Here is a 5,133-nt window from a genome sequence, read left to right as displayed (position 1 = left end):
CCATCTTCTTCGAGGTGTGCTCTTCTGATCCGTAGGAGAATTCACAAGGCTGGAGTACAGATTGAACTCAACAAGAATATATGAAAATAGTTGTTGATTCCAGGTATTGCTAGTATATTTAAACACTTCTTTTTAATGTGAGAGACAAAGAAAAGGTGTGCGTGCAAGTGTGCAAGCAGGGGAGGGGCAAAGGGAGAGAGAGAGAGAAAGACAGAGAGAATGTTAAGCAGGCTCCAGGCTCAGGGCAGAGCCTGACATGGGGCTCGATCCTATGATTCTGGAATCATGACCTGAGCCAAGATCAAGAGTTGGATGCTCAATCACCTGAGCCACCCAGGTGCCCCAATATATATATATATGCATATGTATATTTATACATATACGTGTATTTTAACTGCTACAGGGTGATCATCCCAAATGACTTCCCACCAGGCTCTGGCTGCACTGGGAACTATCTTGCCAGTAAGGAGATTCCTCAGTCTTAGAAAAAAAGCCTTTGTGACTTAGAACTTGAAATTAAGTCCTTGGGCTGCGGTAAACTCCTGTTGCCGCTAATCCTTTTCCTGCCAGGAGGCAAACTCCAGAATATATTAAGTCCCAGGCCCTTGTCCTGCCTGTCTGGAATGCCTCAGGTAGGAGTACTTCTCCATTCCAGGCTCACAGCCTTTTGGTTCTCTTAGTCATTTACTCATTCATTCATTTGTCCATTCCTGCATGTGTCCATCTGTCTGCTTATTCACTTAAACCCAGACCAAATATTTATTGCATGTCAGCTCTGTGCTGGAGACTCAGAAGTGGGAAGGAAAGACATGGCTTCACCCCCACGTAGCTCCTGTTCTAACGAGAAGTCCGAGAAGAGGGTGGTGAGTGCCATGGCTGGTACGGGATGCTTCAGAGGCTCAGAGGAGGCACATGGTCCAGGCACTGGGGCCAGCAAAGGTGTTCTGCAAGTAGCAATGCCCAGCACAAGTTTTTCCAAACAAAAGGATGGCAAAGCTCTTTCTACCACAACTTCTAGCCACCCCCGAAATGAAGCTATTGGGTCTTCCACTTACCAGCGGCATCATTTAGATACACCATCACCATCAATCATCACTACCTCCCTTTCCAAGCTCTTCCCTGCCCAACTTCCAAACTCTTTAAGAATCCAGTGCCCTGTGTAGTCCTGTAGCTACCAAAAAATTCCGTCATGCCTCCCTCCTTCCCCGCAACTGCCAACATTCCACTCAAAAGAGGCATGAATATCTTTAAGGCATTCTGTATGGATGTATATGTACATATTTATAGTCTTTAAAGTGTTCATCATACATATGCAAATGCCTTAAGACGTAAACTGTAAGTATACATATTTTCATGCATATACACCCAATGCATGTGTGTGTGTGTGTATGCACCAATATATGTATGTATAATCACCAAATTTCCAAGAACACTAATTGTTCAGTGAGGTTACTGTTGCTACCTCAGACACCAAACTTTATTAAATTTCTCCAGAAGGAATAATAAAAGGTGGACTACAAGTCATTTTGCTATCAGAAAGCAGCCAACAAACCCAAAAGACTTGGCTGGTTGCAAGTGCTTGGCTGATACGTGTTATTTTACCTTTCTCATTTGAGAAAGCTTTATTGTTGGAATAGTGTTAATGATTTCTTCCCTTCCTTTGGTGTCTAGAATAATGTGTGCTATGATGCATGCCAAGGTTTGGCTATCTAACAGCTGCTAGTAATTGCATATTTATTGAGGGGGTGGAAAGGGAGATGTATTTTATACATATCATTGTTTCTACCATATTCCATCTCTGAGCTGTTTCCCTGTTAGGGACTCCCAGATTGTTAGAATTTTTGATGGCCATGAGAGTGACCTTTAGGGTTGAGAGAGAGAAAGGAAACCTTCTCATAGGTTTCATTAATAACAACAAAGAGAATAATGATGATAGCATTTATAATAGCAATTATCAATATGTATATAATTAAGAGCTATGCTCTTTTACTTCATTTATCTCTCAGTGTTTCACATATTACTTCGTTTATGTCTCATAACTACTCTGTGTGGTTCTAGTATTATCCTCCTGATTTACAGATGAGGAAGGTAAGGCACAGAAAGGTTTAATGATCTGCCCAAAGTCACACAGCAGTGGCAGAGATAGGATTGGAACTCAGACAGTCTAGCTCTGGGTCCACGCTCCTCACCCCTAAGCTATGTTGCTTTTTCACTCCTCATGTGCACTTCAGTCCTAGATGGAGAAGAAGGAGAAGAGCCAGGTATCAGAGGGGAGCAGGAGGTGCTGGGAAAAACCCTGAGAAGACCTTGGCTCTGAACTCAAGACCCCCAACTTCTGGCCCCCCCCTCCAGCAGGGGGCGCCTAGAGTCCACATTTTCTGGGTGCCCTTTTGGGGACAGCCACCTTAACTGTTGAGAACCAGAACTCCTGGCCGTTGTCAGAAAGAGCCCTGATCTTAAAACTTGGTCTATCGTTCTTGAAGTATTTATAGTGTACTAATGAAAGGAATGACCCAAAGTGTGGAAATAATCAAAGAACAATACAGGGCATTTCTTGGAGTACCCTCAGTGGGCATTGAAACCACAAGCCCAATGAACCTGCCTAGGCCCCAGGCTTATGCAGCACTTCCTGGCTCCAGATAAGCCACAGAGACATTAGAGGCAGGGATTTTTCTCACCACACTCAGAAAGCATAGGATTTGAACGAGCCTCAGCTCTTGGGGTGGCCTCGAACACACCCTTCCCCCCACCTGCTCTGTAAGGTCGTGGAGCCCGTGTTGTACCACCGCACTGCCCTTTGGAACTTAACGTTGAGGTGGTTTCTCTCGCGCGACCTTTGCTACAGGCTCTGTAGGAACTAGCTGAGAGGAGCAACCGAGAAGGCCAAACTTTAACCTGGTCACGTTAGACAGGAGACCAGGTCTGACAGAATTTGTACCTTTCATAGTGGTGGGAGAAGAATGGCTCTGTGAGGGATCCGTGCCCCTTCTCAGCTCTGCCTCCACCCTGCAGTAGAGACTGGGCTGGGGGCCTCACTTTTAAGGGGGCCTCTCAGACTAGGAGCCGGAACAGGGTTGACTGCCCTGAGAATGCCAGCTTCTCCCACCCCACATATTCCCCAGCAGCCTGTGAGTGGCGCCTCCCAGCCACGTGATCCCTTTTCCGAACATACTTTGGTATAAGGAATCGGAATCAAAACATTAAAAAAAATTGTTTTTAATGTTTATTAAAACATTAGATAGAGCATGAGTGGGGCAGGGGCAGAGCTGAGAGACGGACACAGAATCCGAAGCAGGCTCCAGGCTCTGAGCTGTCAGCACGGAGCCCAACGTGGGGCTCGAACTCATGAGCCATGAGATCGTGACCTGAGCCGAAGTCGGACTCATAACCAACTGAGCCACCCAGGCCCCTCGAAATCTGATTCAAATTAAATGAGAGGTAAAACAGAAAGAGAAATAACCCAATGCCAGCCTCCAGAGAGGGGCTAGAGATCGCCCAGGCTCAGACTCTGGTTATGCTTCATAGGGGCTGGACAGCCCCAGGAAGTTTATTTACCCTTTCTGTACCTGGCTTTCTCATGTGCCAAGGGAAGATAATAAAATCCATCTCATAGGGTCGTTTGAGCACGTCCAGTGAATTAAGGCACGTAAAGATTAAACACAATGTTTGGCATGTAGGAAGTACTCAATAAACCTTAGCTGTTGTGGTCAAACCTATTCATGCAAGCCAGCACTCCTCAGAATAGGAATCTTGCACTCTGTCACCACTGTGACCGTTGTTGCTACCAGGGCAGTATTTTCTGTTCTGGGCGCCATGGGCAAACTTCCTGTCTTCTCCCCAGAACATAATGCCCCCCTCACATCCTCCAAACTGCAAACTCCCTCTTTCAAGGTCACTGACTAGATGCCAGGCCGGAAGTTTTCTCTCCTGGAATTCGGTCCCTGGGCATTTAACCTCGTGACTAACTGGCTTGGGGTTGAGGTCACTTGAAGTTCAAGAGGGCCTCAATTCTGACTTTTACTGTTATTGATTTGTGGCGTTTATAAGCCAAAGTGCACAGCCTCCAGGGCCAAAACTGCAGGCACAACAATGTGTCCCTTCTCCGGTGGCCCTGTTTACCTTCCGGGAGCGGGCAGGGTGTGGCCAGAACTTGTGGGGTGGCGAGAGCACCAGGGTGTGGTGAGAACACTGGGCGTGGTTGCCCAGGACAGGCCTTGGAGAAAGGAGCCGAGCCACCAGCCACGGTGGCTCAGGTCGAAATGCTAAGGCCACCTGTGGGTCCTGCTCTGTTGTGGAACAGCCTGGGGACTCAGGCTGTCTGCTCCTCAAACACAATAGCAACAGCAACACTAATAGCATGCCTTCCCCGAGTTCCTACTAACCGCGTGTGGCACTGCAAGCACTCCCTTAATCATTAGGACCGTGGGCTATGTGTGAGTCCTGGAGCCACCACTCACTAGCTGTGTGACTTCAGGGACTTTACTTAGCCTGTCTATTCCTCCACATCCTCCTCTGTAGGAAGTGAGGTGGTTAAAAGCACCTTTCTCGAAGGCAGGGCTTGACCCCACAACCACCATGCTGGCGCCCAGGAAGGGGAAGGTAGAATTAGACCATGTGATATTGGGGTAGGGGAATTTATCTTGGTGACTTTAGAGTACTGGGTTCATGTAGGTATAAGTATGCAAAGCTGTGAATCCAGGAAAGAATCGCCAGAGAAGGAATTAAAAACAAGATTTTATATGAAAATATCCACCTTGATCCCGAGAGAAAATAAACCACCTGGTGCCAGTTGTAATTGAGCAGAGTCTTGAGCATTGAAAACCCTATATAAAACATGTTATGTACTATAAGAAGGCTTTCAATCAAGTAAATAAAGTATGTGTAAATTATAAGAAGAAGGAGGAGGAAGGGGAAGAGATGGAGGGGGAAGAAGATGAGGTGGGGGGAGGAGCAGAAAAATCACCTTCCTCCTTGGGTTGTTGGAGGGATTAAGTGAGAAAGCCCTAGAATAGTTTCTGGCCCAAGGTAATGTTGAGTAAGTATTAGCAGTTGCTAATGTAAATTTCACATGCATGAGTTCATGGCATTCACATAACAACCTGAATTAAGTCCTCTACTGAGGAAAGGCTTAGG

General features: G+C 46.5%; 1 pseudogene; it reads left to right on the top strand.

The window, feature by feature from the left end:
- The first annotated feature begins 809 nt into the window (after window positions 1-809).
- LOC120228527 lies at window positions 810-4,774 on the top strand (annotated as a pseudogene).
- The last annotated feature ends 359 nt before the right edge of the window (window positions 4,775-5,133 follow it).

The sequence above is a fragment of the Hyaena hyaena genome, unplaced genomic scaffold (assembly GCF_003009895.1).
Source record: "Hyaena hyaena isolate Hyena2069 unplaced genomic scaffold, ASM300989v1 scaffold_24, whole genome shotgun sequence".
NCBI lineage: Eukaryota > Metazoa > Chordata > Mammalia > Carnivora > Hyaenidae > Hyaena > Hyaena hyaena.
Note: the sequence above shows the minus strand (reverse complement) of the source record. Positions and strands in the feature narration are given on the sequence as shown.